Below are 16,849 nucleotides of genomic sequence, written 5' to 3' on the forward strand. Positions count from 1 at the left end.
CTTCTTGCTTTTTTTTTTTTAAACAGGCCAAATAAATTAACGTAATTCTTCAGTTCTTATAATAATTGTCCTGATTGCCAAATGTATCAGAGCAGTCTATAAGGAGATTACTTCATATTCAAAGGAAGCAATACAGAGGCAGTAAGGCTTAAAGAAATTGGAGCCACACAGAGGGAGGAGCAAAGCCTACCTATGCTTCTAACACATTGTATCTTTAGGCTTTGGTTTCTTTTTTATTTGAAAATGATTGTAATAATATCAATTCTACAAGCTTGAGAAAATATTAAACAATGTAACCATGTAAAAAACCCTTGAACGGTACAAGTAGCAAAGATTCAACAAACGCCATGTGCCTTCTCCTTTTTGGAACAAAATACTTAATTATAGTTAATTAGAATATCATTACAATTTTAAGGAAATTAATTAGGCCATTAAGGACCAATGGAACTGTATATGTATGTAATTAGCTTAAGGTCAAACTAATTTATTCTTTTTTTCTTCATCTACGGCTTTGTTTTCCTCCTTAAAAATGCTCGTGATTGTGAATCCATGTTTTTCTTCATATAATTAGCTGTTCTTCTTCACATAGCTATAATTCATATAAAGGTGCAATAGTGTAAATTGTTTCAGCTTTGCTTTTGTGCTACTTTATGGATACACTGGCAACAGAATACAAAAACATGCTTTTTTATAGTGAAGTGTAAAAAGGAAAGTAAATATTTGAATCAATCCATATAACTTCCCCTTATTTCTATAGAAAGTGGGACATTTGGTTAGATTTATCCTTTTCAGAGTTCATCATAGACTAACTTTATGGAAAAAAATATTCAAGTCTACCCTTTCCATCCATCCAATCCGCCCATCCAGAAATGAAATGGTACAATTTGTAAAACATAGATGTGATTAACACATTCTCTTTAATCCTTAAAAGTACTGAAATTTTGGAGATAAAAGGTTTAAAAATCTACATTAAGTTTTAGGAAGAAGGAAATAGGCTGCTATTTAAGATGACTTACTGAAAGATACAAATAACTTCTGATACAAGCATTCTATTCATCAATTTCTGCCCACTTTACTGCTTTAGTACACTTAAACCATAAATTATTACAATCCATCTTCTAATTTGGAATTCTCCCAACATCTTCTAAAACATGTTTATGGAAGGTATTTCAAAACAAACATCATTTCAGTCATCAGTTTATAATATACATTTATGTTTATATTAGCTCAATTTCTACTTCAGTTTTCCTCCCTTGATGTCACTTTCCATTTCTGGGTCTCTAGTTTCTCAGACATAAAGTAATAGGATCAGGAATACCACCGCAGATTCTCTTCCACCTGTAATGTTCTGGAATTTTATACTTAATATTTTTGCTTAATTTGCATGTTTTATATCACCAAAAACCTTCAAAATCATCACTGAACCTACAATGAAGCACAGCATTTAAAAACAGATAGTCAAAAGTAATAATTTTAATAAATACACATTTGTTGCAGTAACAGCTTATATTTGCATAAGACTTGGTTGATAATTAGATTCCTAGTATAAATTAATTTCTAATTTATGCATTACTTCAATATTATTTTCTTTATGCAAAGTAAGATTAAGTCCATCATCATCATCTCCTAAGTAAAAAAGCTGAACTTAAGTTGTTATTTAATTTCTAAGTCATGTATTCAACGTTATTTTCTTCATATAAAGGAGAATTTCAGCCCATAAATCATATACTCTTAAGTAGGGAGTATAAACTCACTTTCATTTTACAAATTGGATTTTCTTTTTTTTTCAGACACAAGTGTATTTCAGTTGTAGATATATTTCTCAATTTCAATGTTTGATTAAAGAGAATGTGAGCTGGAAACACAATGTGCTCAAGGAATTTTAGAACATTCAGTCCTTCATTTTAATTTATTTTGGAAATATGTTTATCTGGACTCATATAGGATATTGGAACTCCGACATGGAGTTTGGAAATGGAAAGTAATAGGCTTCTGTACATGTGTATACGTATTGTATACTGTAAAATTATTTATAATCTGGTTGGAAAAACTGTTCTCATACTTTCTTTTACTTTATTACTTGGATTTCTGACTGCTCATAAAAAACAGAGCTGTTTAATAACCATGAAAACTATACTATTGCAGATTTTATTAGATTCAAAGATATTGGTACTTCCCATTTTGAAAAATTTTTAATGAGTTTTATATACATATTTACATATATAAGTTATTTCAAAGAACAACAAATGGGGCAAAATTTTAAATAGATCTTCATATTACAGTAAAATGAATTCAAGAAACTGTTGTCTAATAGTGAGTTATATGCTTAGTGAAATGCTGTTTGGAGTATTCAGAAGCAGTAGCGAACAAAAGGGAAAAGTGTGATAAATTGTTACAAATATTAAAAAAAATAAATCTCAATGATATCATAAAAAGCACAGTTTTATTATCTTTATAACAGATGGAAGAGATTGACTATGAAGCATTTGTAGTCTATACATGTGGAATTATAATATTAGTATGGATCTGCATGCATGTTTAAATTATGTTGTTTAAATACGATTGATTTTATTCCAAAGTTTTCATTTGAAAAAACAGATATGTTACCAAATGGCAAAGGCCCACATTTCTTTTCAGGTCTTTTCTCTTTTCTTAAATTATCTGCATTTTTTAGATGGTAAGGCCACTGTAACATGCAGGTATAATGAAACAACCTGTGTATTATATCAAAAATTATATGACTAAAACAATTAATTTTGCAATCTATCAATATTTAGTTATTCCAGAGTGCACCAGAGCTATGATTTTGTTTTTTCAATGAGTTTTCTTATGTAGGAATGTAGTCTAAATACATTGGGAAGTAGCTTGGGGATATATCATTCTTTCTAGTAGGAAACACTGGCTGACAGTGAGGGTAGAGAACACAAGTATGGAAATGGTTTTACTCTTCATGCACAAGAGGAAGAGGAAATAAAATATGCTTGAGCTCACAGTGGTGTGCTAGTTTTATAATTTTGTCCATCACAGGAAAAATTCTCTTACTGTTAAATCTTAATACTTTATTTATTTATTTTTTTATTTTATTAATTTATTTTTTTTGTGGTACGTGGGCCTCTCACTGTTGTGGCCTCTCCCGCTGCGGAGCACAGGCTCTGGACGTGCAGGCTCAGCGGCCATGGCTCATGGGCCTAGCCGCTCCGCAGCATGTGGGATCCTCCCGGACCGGGGCACGAACCCGTGTCCCCTGCATCGACAGGCGGACTCCCAACCACTGCACCACCAGGGAAGCCCAAATCTTAATACTTTAATATTTTCCTTTAACTCATTTAGTATTCTATACTTCAATATACAAAGGGAACCTGAGTTGGTCATTAAATCTCTGTAATTAAATACAAATTTTATAGAAGGTTCATTATTTATACTGCCTTGCATTCTCAAATAAATGTGAATTGTTATTATATTATTGTACTACTACAATTCACTACTAAACACAAAGATGTCTGTACATTAAAAAATATAGTTCTACAGCACTGCAATCTAAATGTAGGATTATCAATTTATTATTTACTTGAAACCTAAAATTTCATTCTTTCAATAAATCCCCATCAACGTGAAAGGTATTAGTAAAATCCAATAGTTAAAATCCCTTGTGTGTGTTTGATAATTTAGCTAAGTCTTATTATGCAGATAAACTATAAATTATACACAGAAGAGTAAACAGCTGTGCATATGACCTACAGTAGGTTGGCAAAACTGAAAATATTCAAAGGCACAAATTAAAGGCCACTGAACCAAGTATATATCTACAGTATCCTGTGGTCTGTATATGGACTAGTACACACTATTAAACGTGTAAATGAAGAATAAAGATCATTCCTCTCTCACTAGGGAAGCCAAGGTCTCTTTTTTTTTTTTTTAATATTTAAGGATAGCAGCCATACTTCAATTATCTTGTAATTTATGTCTACAATAATAAGGACAAGGGCTTACAAAGCATTGACAAGCTAATTACTCAGATAACAAATTCAACAATTTTCCTTACTCATAGGATCATTAATGAATGGTCACAGAGTATTAGAAATTATTATATTTTTCTTTTTTCTCAGAAGAAAAGTATACAATCTTACCGTTAAATTTAGAAGCTAGAAACCTGCTAGCCAGAGTCTTTGAGTCCACTCAGTATTACATGAAATCAGACATCCATTCAACAAAGGTAACAATTTAAGTATCAGCTATATTTCAGGCACTATCATATGTGCAGAGGAAACAAATAGAAACAATATATACCTCCAATTCTTCAGTATTCTTAGTTTAGAAGGGACACATGCCTATGCACTGCGCTATTTGATATAACTCCTATTACAGTTATAGGAACAATGCATTGTGAAATCAAAGAGGAAAAGCTACTACATTATTTCTGTCTGGCGATCTCCAGAAGTATTTCATATGTGTATGTCACATTAAAAATATGAGTTAACCAGGGGGAGGGAGAGTATTTGGTCATTTCATTCAGAGAGGAAAACTTGTGTAATGACAAGCATTGTGAGAAGTTCCTGCATGCTTCCCTTCACATATACATCAACACATCTTTTTTTAGTAACTCCTTTCTGAAAAGCATTCAGCTAGCAATGGGGAAAACACTAAAATACAGATGCCCATCCTTCCCTCCTGGTGCCGACAATCTGGTGGAAAAGACAGACATTGCATAATTGTGATTTTTTTTCTTTTCTTTTAAGGGAAAGTAGAGTATAGAAGGGGCTTCAGAATGCAGGGTATTTTCATTAAGGGAAAGGAAATTTGGTGAGGGAGAGAGGTGTGTCCAAATGGTAAAAGGTCTCATAAAGTATGTTCTCTGCAGTCAGTGGAGAGAAGTTTTTAATCAAAGAGTGACACAACTAATGCGATACTAGAAAGATATCACTGACAGCGTTAAACAGAAAAATAAATCAAGGAGAAACTAAAAATTATGGAAAAACAGGGAGTCTGCCACAAAATTCCACATGAGAGATGAGGATGGCCTGAGTAAATTTACCTACAGAGGTGATGAAGAGGAGAGGAAGGGAAAATTGGAAAAATATTTCTGAGATACAATAAAAAATTAGAGATTCCCAAATATAAGGAGTTAGGGAAGTCCCAATTTGAGAGACTGTTCCACAAATTTTACTTATAAGACTTGGGGCAGTAGTGGATGTGAAGAATTAAATAACATATAGGCTCTAGAAGGCAACTATTCGGGTAGTGATAGATGAGTTCATTTTGGAACAGGAGAAATCCTGAGGTGGGCTGGGAGTGAGGACAGACAAATGAAGAGATGCAGTAAACCCTGAACAATATAAGTTTAAAGCCGGGGAGACAGCTCTGTGCCAGAGAAAAAGACTTGAGTATCATCAAAATATTTACTATAGAGCAGTGGTTCTCCTATTTTCTACCCATTAGAATCACCTAAGTCATTAAAAAAAATTGATTTCACATCCCCAGGGATTCTGATTTAAGTGATTTGGGGTGCAGGCTGGACATCAGGGTTTAGAAAAACTCCCCAGGTGATTCTAATGTGCTGCCACGTTGAGAACCTCTGCCGTGGAGGGACATATATATGTGAGGTCTTTTAATGTTAAGAGGCTGGATTCTGAAGTCAAACAGAACAGTATTTGAATTGAAGCTCTCCCAGTTATCCATGAAACTTTGCACATGAAAGCCACAGATTCTTTATCTGCATGACAGTGGTAATATTGTCTACTCAATGATTTGTAGGATTATGCACAAAAATTATATAAAGGTGCTTCTCACAATGCTGAATGAGCATCTATAAATATCATGGACAAGTATCATCAATCAATTATTATTAATACCACATAATCTCATTCTCTATTTTTTCTGGTACGCGGGCCTCTCACTGTTGTGGTCTCTCCCGTTGCGGAGCACAGGCTCCAGACGCGCAGGCTCAGCGGCCATAGGCTCACGGGCCCAGCCGCTTCGCGGCACGTGGGATCTTCGCGGACCGGGGCACGAACCCGTATCCGCTGCATCGGCAGGCGGACTCTCAACCACTGCGCCACCAGGGAAGCCCTTTCATTCTCTATTTTGTAAAGTCTTGGGAGTGAAGGAGATCACGGAGGGAGAATACGCAGAATCTGAAGGGAAAAGTTCTAGGGGCAGAGCCTGGGGAAAATGCAGCACTTAAGGGACTGGTGGAGGAGAAGGAAGCAGCAAAGGAAGAGGCAGAATGGTCAAATGTATGGGGGGGATCTAGAAGAGATGGTGTCTTGGAATTTATTGGATAAATTTCAAATGTCACAGAAATTTGAATTAGGATAAAGTCTGAAGCTCGACCATTGATTTGGCATATTTTGAATCTATGGGGTCTAAATGTGATCAGATTAGGGCTGTACCAATCTACCATTGGTGGAGGGGTGAAGAATTAGAGACAGCCACAGGAAGACAAAGGAAAGATACTATTTCAAGAGGTTTAATTTTTAAGAGGACGGCGGAGGATAAACGATGATAACTTGAGAAAGAAGGATTATGAAAACTTTGAAGAGCTTTTTGTTTTCCTAGAGTGGAAATATAAAAATAAGTAAAGGAGCCAGGGAATGGAAAGGTTGAAGATACACAAAAGGGGAAAATGGGTGTGTTCTGGCCCCAATGAGAACAGTTGTCTCAGAAGAGAAGAAACAGATACTTTTCTGAGACAAGAGTGTGTGAGCAGGTGTTACACAAAATTGGAGAAGGGAAGAGGAAAGCAGAGAGAGAACCCCACTGATGCTGTGGGGCTGAAGCTACTCTATGCTAGAACTTGAATTTACTGAGGGTGGAGACCACTTACATTCACTGCCGTGAGGTTCAATGTCTAGTACCCTGACTCATAGAGATTGGTATTAATACACATGTGATGAGGTGAACTATGAGTTTTTCACGCTTATTCTGGGAGAGTAAGTAATGGAAGACAAGAATGTCAGAGCAAAACAAGGATCCAATGGGAAGATCCTGTGAATGCAGGAGCATCACAGTGGCGCATAGTTTCCAGGCTTCTTTATGTTATGTCTTTAAAATTCTTTCAGGAAGAGTGAAAGAACTTAATGGAGAAACAATGAAAGTGAAAGAAAGAAAGATGAAAGAAAGTGCCAGGTAGGGATCTAATGTACAGCATGGTGTTTATAGTTAATAACATGGTACTATATATTTGACACTTGCTAAGAGAGTGAACCTTAAATGTTCTCACCACAAAGAAGAAATGGTAATTATGTCACATGATGAAGGTGTTAACTAATGCAATGGTGGTAATCATTTTGCATTATATAAGTTTATCAAATCAGCATTTTGTCACCTTAAACTTATACAATGTTATATAACGATTGTATCTCAATTAAAAAATCCATAAAGTGGGGGCTTCCCTGGTGGCGCAGTGGTTGAGAATCTGCCTGCCAATGCAGGGGACACGGGTTCGAGCCCTGGTCTGGGAAGACCCCACATGCCGTGGAGCAACTAGGCCCGTGAGCCACAACTACTGAGCCTGCATGTCTGGAGCCCGTACTCCGCAACAAGAGAGGCCCCGATAGTGACAGGCCCGCACACCGCGATGAAGAGTGGCCCCCGTTTGCCGCAGCTAGAGAAATCCCTAGCACAGAAACGAAGACCCAACACAGCCAAAAATAAATAAATAAATAAATATTTTTTTAAAAAATCCATAAAGTGCCTGGACTGCAGAAGGATAGGCAAAGCTGTGCAGTTCTATGACAAAAACATTTCTTTGCTGCTCTGGCAGTAGCAACTAAGGCAAAATGAAGAATATATGCACTAGTATATTAGCTATAACTACAGCTCTAGGAAAAAAAAAAAATTACAAACAAGAAAATTCTTTTCTGATATTCTCCCTTACCTCTGCTAAAGCTCTCATTCCAGGATACCACTTTAAAAATAGTTTTAAATAGGGCTTCCCTGGTGGCACAGTGGTTGGGAGTCTGCCTGCTGATGCAGGGGACGCGGGTTCGTGCCCCGGTCCGGGAGGATCCCGCATCCCGCATCCCGCATCCCGCATGCCGCGGAGCGGCTGGGACCGTGGGCCATGGCCGCTGAGCCTGTGCGTCCGAAGCCTGTGCTCCGCAGCGGGAGAGGCCGCAGCGGTGAGAGGCCCGCGTACCACCAAAAAATAATAATAATAATAGTCATTTTTAATATACTCACAATGCTCAGAATTAAAGTGATCAATTAATCACTTTGTCTAGTCAGAATATTATTCTAATAAACTAATAAAATCAGGCTCTTCTTTCTACACTCTTGCACTTACTAACCTGAATTCAATTTGGCGGAAAAAAACCTGCAATCAACAGCATCTGGCAAAAGAGCATGACCCAGTCAACCCAATGTATTACTCTCCTGAATAAACAATTTACCCAGCTCATGCCCTTTGCATGGTACATGAATAGCCTTATCTTTGTGTAATGTACGAAGGGAAGTAAATTTCAGGATGCTTTTTCTTTTCACTTTTATGGAGCATAGTTGATTAACAATGTTGTGTTAGTTTCAGGTGTACAGCAAAGTGATTCACTTATACATACACATGTATCTATTCTTTTTCAAATTCTTTTCCTATTTAGGTTATTACAGAATATTGTTCAGTGGTCCCTGTACTATACAGTAGGTCCTTGTTGGTTATCTATTTTCAATATAGCAGTGTGCTCAGGATGCTTTTTAAGTATGATAGATCATCAGCCAGGAAGAAGAGTTATCCATAAGATTCCAAGTTGGACTGCCTAGAAAATTTACCGGTAATAGAATAGGAGGGTGAATTAAAGCAGTATTATATTAGAAGGTGAATCATCACACTAAGGAAAGAAAACATAAAAGGGGAGGATAGGACTGTTGCTTTTCTTTATTTTCCAGCACTGAGAGCAATCAGTGTTCTCACCGTCACTACAGTAAGACCCTTCCTTGTACACATCCTGCCCCCAAGGAGTCAGCAAAGGAGCAGATGCTCCATAATCTTCAATTCACGATATCCGCATACATTTGTGTCACTGGAGTAATCCCATTTGATCATTTAGTCTTTGATCTAGCAATTTGCATGTGCAGGTGGCTAAGACATTGCCTTATTGGCCACTTTGTATCAGTCCCAGCACAAAGTCCTCCTGGGGTTTCACATCTACTTCACTGCATCCAGTTATGCAGTGATTTCATTCCAAACCCTCCATCATACCTCAGCAGCTGTCGTATCCAGAAGCACAATGCTCATTGTTAAGGGTTTTTTTCCTCCATTAAATGTCCTTGTTTAGTACAGTACATACCACAGACCAGATGCATTGTATGTATGTTCATTTTACATAAAATTTCTTTTGGCTTATCACATTTCTCTTATTATTAATAGGCAGAGAGACTATTCTGTGGGGCTGCGTTAAAATTAACATTTTAAAGGGCACTAAGACACCACATTAGAAGGATAAATATTTTTCTAAGGGATGAAGGTATCCAACCATAAATGAACTTAATAAATATTTAACAATGTAATTTTTTAATATGGTAAAATACATGTAACATAAAACTTACCATTTTCACCTTTTAAAGTATACAACTCGGTGCATTCACATTGTTGTACAACCGTCACTACTATCCACTTCCAGAACGTTCTCATCATCCCAAACTGAAAGTCTATACTCATTAAACAGTAACTCCTGTTCCTTCCTACTCCAGCCCCAATAACCACTATTTTACTCAATGTCTCTATGAATTTGACTGTTCTAGGTACCTCATATACGTGGAATCATACAGTATTTATTCTTTTTTTGTCTGACTTACACCGATTAAGATAATGTTTTCAAGGCTCACCCATGGTGCACCATGTATCAGAATTTCGCTCCTTTTTAAGACTGAATAATCTTCACTTGTAGGTATATATCACATTTTGATGATCCCTTTATGTGTTGAATGAATTTGGTTTCTTATCTTTTGGGAATTGTGAATAATGTTAGTATGAACATGGGAGTAAAGATATCTATTCCAGTCTCTGTTTTCAATTCTTCTGGGTATATACCTAGAAGTGGAGTTGCTGGATCATATGGTAACTCTGTTTAGTTTTTTGAGGAACCACCATACTATTTTTCACAGTGGCTGCATCATTTTATATTCCCACCATCAATGCACAGCAGTTGTTGTGTTTCCACATCCTTACCAACACTTGATATTTTCATTTTCTCGCTTTCTTTTTCTTTTTTCATAATAGCCACCTAATCGGTATTAATATAAAATTAAATTTGAAAAAGAGTGAGTGAATTTATGTCCTCATCTGAAGAAATCTAAATCTAAAGCGATAGAATTGTTACCTCTGCCTCAATCCTATTTCTTATATGCCTTTGTCTTAAAAGGTGATGTTTGCTATACTGCCACCTCAGGCAAGCAAGTTTTGGGAGAATATATAAGGAATTCACCAAAGATAAACTTTAATACTCCCTTTGGTTTCTTTGGTGCTTCATATCATCATTATCTTCTTGGTCAAGTTGAGATTATCTGTTTCTTTCCATAAAGCTGCAAAATTATCCTCACCAACACAATCATAAGAATAATCCAACACAATGGCAGTTTTCCATTGAAAAGCAAATGTTACCAGCATATCCTATAGGATTCATTCATCCATTCATTCATTCATTTGTTCCAGATTTTACTGTGAGTTTATTCTCCCCAGCACTGTGCAACAGAAGTTTCTGTGATGATAGAGGTATTCTACAGCTGCCCTATCCAATATGTTAGCCACTAGCTATATGTGGCTATTGACTATGTAAAATATGACTACTTCCACTGAAACTTAAAATAATTAAACTTTAATATAATTAAACATTCAGTTCCTCTGTCACACTAGCTACATTTTAGGTCCTCAATAGGCACAAACAGCTAGTGGTTAGAGTGTTAGTGCAGGTTTAGATGGATACACTGAGAAATTGCTTATCATCTTTCTCCTAGTTAGTCAAAGTCTGGTCATTAAAACACACAAATATTGCTTGTAATAAAGGGTAGTACAGGTAAGTGCTAAGACCTACTGAAACACAAATGAAATAGAGACACGTTTCCTGGGGGGAAATTAGGAAATGCTTCAAAAAGAGAGGTAATAATTATGTTATATCTTGAAGGATGATTATGACCTCACTAGACAGAAAAGGAAAAGGATATTTTACGTAGATAGAAAGACAAAGGCAATGACTTGGAAACAAAATGGTGTGTTGAGGGATAGTGAAGTGTGTGGTGTATTAAAAGAGACACTATGCCTAGGGAGAAGTGAGAGAAATGGAAAAAAGTTAGAAGAGTAATCCAGAATCTGAGTGTGAAGGGCGATATACTGAATACTTCAGACTTGCATCATATAAAGAGTCAACAAAAATAATGAATAAGTAAGGGTACATCATGAATTTGTTCATTTCCTAAAATAGTTCCTTTCCTTGATCAGAGTAATGATAAAGAGCATTAATTGAAAGGAATTGAAATTAATGGCCTGGGTGTAATTATTTTTGTGACATAGAGGCTTTAAAAAAAAAATTCACCTTTTTTCAGGGAAGGTTATAAATAGAAGATTCTCTCATTGGCTAAAGCAGGCCATTCTTAAACTCTTTTAAATTACTACCCAATACTTAAGTAATCTAAGACTTGTTTAGCACAAACCATGTTTGTTTGGTATTCTGTTGTTCACTGCAGAATAAAAAGCAAATTATTACAGAAACTGCCTGTGACAGTAAATAAGCAGGTGGAGTTGTTTTACAGTCTTCCTAGTTCCTGACTCCAGAGTAAAGTTCAATATAATATGTACCGTGCACTGAAACAATTGCCTTTCTAAATTTTTTTGATTGGATTAATATTTTAGGGTATTTATTCAAGGGCTACAACATTGATCGGAAACTCTTTCTGGGACTGATCCAGTGGGTAAAGACTCTGCACTCTCTCAATGCAGGGGGCCCGGGTTCGATCCCTGGTTGGGGAACTAGATGCCACATGCCACAACTAAAGATCCCACATGCCACAACAATGACCTGGCGTGGCCAAAATAAATAAATAAATATTTTTTTAAAAATTAAAAAAAAAAGAAGCTCTTGGCTGTTGTGCTAAAATGTTCTGCCTCCAGGTTATAATTCACCTGGCAAATGGTCAATCATGCTTCACTCCTAGAATGTTCCGTGTTTCTTCCTTTGATCTATTGAAGTACATTTCTAAGGTAACTTTGCTACTGTCCTATAAACAAGGAAAGTGTGTCTTTGGGATATTCATTAATATTCTCTATAAAGAACTAAAACTAAAGTAAATGATTATAGACATAGCTAAGGGTTCATTACACATGAACAATTCCCATACCTTTCAAAGAGATTGTCATAAAAGGCATTCGTCTTTAATTATGGCTGAATATAAACCTATTTGGGTTGAAATCTTAATTAATGCTTTTCATTCTGGGTCATTAACATTTTGATGATTCAGTAAGATGACAGGGCACATACCAACCTGGCAGAAATGACCAGAAAAACGTGTCTTAAATGAGGACAGTTGTCATGTAGTCTTATAATCCATCCACATATGGAACATTTGTATATGACTGTCACATTTCTTAGTATAGGAAGACTAAAATCAACTGCAGATCAATCAAAGACCTGAATATAAAAAGCAAAATTTTAAAACTTTTAGGAAAAATGTTCATGATTTCACAATAGGGAATGGTTTCTAAAACAAGATGTAAAAAGGAGAAGCCATAATGATAAAAGATAAGATACAGCCTATGGAAAAATGTTTGCAATGCACATACCAAAAATGAATTAGAATATAGAACATATAAAGGATTTCTAATAAATCTATAGGAAAAGTGCCTCAGTAGAAAAATGCGTAAAATATATGTTTTAGCAATTTACCATAGAGGAAAGATGCTCACTGCACATATAATCAGAAAAGGCATATTAAAACCATTCAAATGATAAAACTGGGAAATGTGACAATATTAAATGTTGACAAGGATAGATAGAATGGTAGATCACATGAATGCACTTGCAAACTGTAAATGCTGCAAGCACTGTGTAGGATTTGGGCAATATCTGAATAAAGGAAAGAAGTAAAACCCACATAATCAAGCAATTGTACTCATAGTCATATGTCTAAAAAGTATTGAATATTGGCACTGTAATACATGTCCTCCAAAAAAAATCATTTCTACAGTGTCTACTATAGTAGGAAATTAGAAATGCCTATTAATGAGACAGGGAAAAGTAAACTGTAGTAGGTTTATTAAAAAGGAATACTATACAGCAATGAAAATTAATGAAGTAGATCTCTCTGTACCAACTTCAATAAATCACATAAAATAATATTTCCAAGGATGCCTATAGTATGTTACAATTTATATAAATATTTAGTTATTTAATACAATACTACATATGATTGAAGGGTGTACATATACTTAGTAAAATCAAGAAGAAATGCATGGGAATCATAATTGCAAATTTACAATGCTGGTTACCTCAGAGGTAGATACAATCTGAAAAAGTACATAGAGAAGTTCAATTTTATTTTTAATATGTACTTAATCTGGGTGGTAATTCACAAATATTTGTTTCACTGTTTTCTCTGGTTTTGCCAAATGAATGTGACATACTAATAAAAAGTCAGAGTCATTAAAAGCTCCAAGAACTCTGCACAGCAGCACTTCAACTCTAAAGGTTATCTTTCAAAATTCTGCTCTTGAGAAGTGTGCCTTCCTGATGCAGGCCTCTTTAATTTCAGTAAGAATGAATTACATGATTTAACTGACTGTACTCTGTAATCAAATCTTTCTTTGAAGCACAGCAATCCAGGAAGCCATGCTCACAGCTCTCAATAACTAAGAAGCTATGCTGATGGTTCCTCCCCCAACTGCCAAATTAATCTCCATATTACCTGGCTGAGCTGAGGAATAAGCATTGTGATAAACTCCAAGTGCCTGGTTACACCTGAAATGCTTGCTGAAATGTGGATTCCAGAATCCCACTCCCATATGTTCTAATGTGTTCAATTTAGTGGGGGAGGGGAGTCCAGGGAGTGGTATTTTAAGTGTTATTTTTGTTGATTTGGAGGTCTTCTTGGTTCAATGGACAAAGTTTGAGAAGTACTGCTTCGAGGAATTCAGTCTCATGGTGGAAATGAAATAAACAAACGCAATGGAATTTTGGAGATATTATTAAGAAAGGATTAGAAAGAGACATATTTAAATCAATTTGCTTAACATGAAAGTCTTAACAGAAGAGGTGACAACTGTTTTGTGTTTTCAAAGATCACCCAAGGATCAAGAAAGTGAGAAACATTCTGGGCAGAAGTTCCAACATAAACAAAAGCAGAGAGTAATGACATATCCTGAGTATGTGAGAAAATGCAAGTCGATTTTCACAGCAAATGATAAAGCTGGAGGCTGAAAAGAGAGGAATTCTGGGTCCAGATGATAGAGTACCTTAAATAACATGATAAAGAGTTTGGACTTCATTGTTTGTGCTCTAGAAAGATGACTCTGCAGGCATAATACATACGAATTCAAGTGGGGCAAGAATGGAGGTGAGGTGATAGCTTAGAAGGCTGATCCTAGGAAGCATGAGTAGGATTTGAGTGCAGGTCTGTCTGTGGGAAGAAGAGGTTGGGTTCAAGAAAAAGAAAATCATCAGTACATATTTTTTTCACTGCTTGAATGTAGTGGATACGACAGAGGGATGCATCAAAGATGAATTTTTCTGGATACATGATGTGCTATTGATGAATTGGAAATTCAAGTAGAAGAGCAAGTTTGGCAGGAAGGATAACGCATGTGGCTTCAAATGATTTTTTTTACTATATTTTCCTTTAAAATATTTGTAATCATCTCTACGTGGAGATGTCAAGTAGCTCCCTGGCAATATAAATGTGGCAATCAGGAGCAACACATGGAATAAAGATATAAAATTTAGATTTCATTATTGAAACACTAGATTTGCATCACACCATCTGGGGTGACTGAACAGAATGAGAAGACAATAAGGGCTAAATTTAGTAATATAATTAGCAAATAGAAAATTATAGTTGACAGATAATTTATGTAAAATATATAATATAAATTAAAACCAAATTAGATGGCAGACGTTGTAATTCATTGGGAATTTCAGAGGTGTGTAAAAACTATGAGGATTGGAATAGACAGAGAAATTTCATGGTGGAGGAGAAGCATGAACCTTCTTACAAGTGAACAGGGTTTGGCCAAGGGGAGGCTCTTCCAGATCAGAGAAGCCATGTGTACAGAAAGGTGAAAGTGGAGGTGTACAATTTTCAATCTGAAAATAACTTGATGGATTCTTCCCAGACTGCTTGGCCATATCTGTCCACATTTCAAAGCAAATGATGAAGGCCCCATTTCACCCCTCTTCTCTGACCTCAAAAGATGATGATACAGTTGGGGTGGGGGGGTAGAGGTGGAGTTTTCTTACTAAAGAAGTTATGGCTATGACATCCTTGGAAAGTTGCTGTTTACAGAAGATTGGTCTGGGGGAAATGCAAAGAGTGGTTTGGACAAGAAAAAGATATTTAAGAGGTTCAGAAATTATGACTTCTGAAACAAAATTCAAAAAATAATAACTTTTTATTTAAATATGAGGGAAAAATAGGTCCATGACATGCAGGAAAAGCATGTACTATATCATGAAAAAGAGCTTGTTTCCAATGGTGAATCTGCCCCTTATTTGCTGAATGGTTATGTATATTTTGCTTAACCTCTCTGAGATTCAGTCTCTTCATAAGTTAAAGAAATCTAATAGTCTATTTCAAAAGCGTGATGTGAGGATTGAATGAAATATCTATTGCAACTAGGGTGTCTAACACTAGACAGTTTTCCCCAGTTACTACAGTTTTCCCCAGTTACTCTTCTAGGACCTTTATTTCCTATAGAATTAGGATAATTGGCTGGTCCCTATAGCATATATTTTAGGTATAAACATGAATGCATCAACAATACTACTGCTCACTCAACTCAACAGCAAGTTTAGAGAGATAAATGATAATGTGACCAGGTCATAATTCTAGCCTACTATACGCTATTATGTTTTTGTTTCTGAGCTCACAGATCTCAGAGAAAGAGAAAAATCAGTTGAGTTTTCTGGATGATAAGGAGGTGCTCATTCTCTAGTGGATTGGATGGAACCCCACCCCAAATGGGGCATTGCACCTGCTCATTTATCAAGCTGCCAAGGGCTGGCTTTGCTGTCTTGCTTTTTTTTTTTTTTTTGCGGTATGCGGGCCTCTCACTGTTGTGGCCTCTCCCGTTGCGGAGCACAGGCTCCGGACGCGCAGGCTCAGCGGCCATGGCTCACAGGCCCAGCTGCTCCGCGGCATGTGGGATCCTCCCGGACCGGGGCATGAACCCGCGTCCCCTGCAATGGCAGGCGGACTCTCAACCACTGCACCACCAGGGAAGCCCCTGCTGTCTTGCTTTTTTCTTTTAAAATTCACATCTTGCAGTATTTTGAGTTGCTCAGCCTCATAATGTAATTAACATATTAAACCTTGCTTAAATAGAAATAGCTCCTAATGTACCAAGTATAGATAATGCCAAAAGGTGCGATCTCACAGTTGAGTATAACATTAGTTTCCAAATGTTGCATGCAAGTGCATAGCTTCCCTTTCATTTCTGATCAATGTTATTTGTATCTGAATTGAATCTTATAATTTAAAATAAAAGAACTATATAGACCAACAATATTCTCTTTGGGGAGATATTAGGGTATTTTTCTTTATTTTGTACAGTACCGGGTAAGAGAAAGTCAGCTTTAAACCTACAGGACTCTCTGGGCAGCTGTGAGTCTCTCCCCCCAACACCACACTCAGCACAGGTGCTGGATCACTGGAA

This window comes from Monodon monoceros, unplaced genomic scaffold (genome assembly GCF_005190385.1).
Source record: "Monodon monoceros isolate NGI ecotype Baffin Bay Population unplaced genomic scaffold, NGI_Narwhal_1 Super_Scaffold_11, whole genome shotgun sequence".
NCBI lineage: Eukaryota > Metazoa > Chordata > Mammalia > Artiodactyla > Monodontidae > Monodon > Monodon monoceros.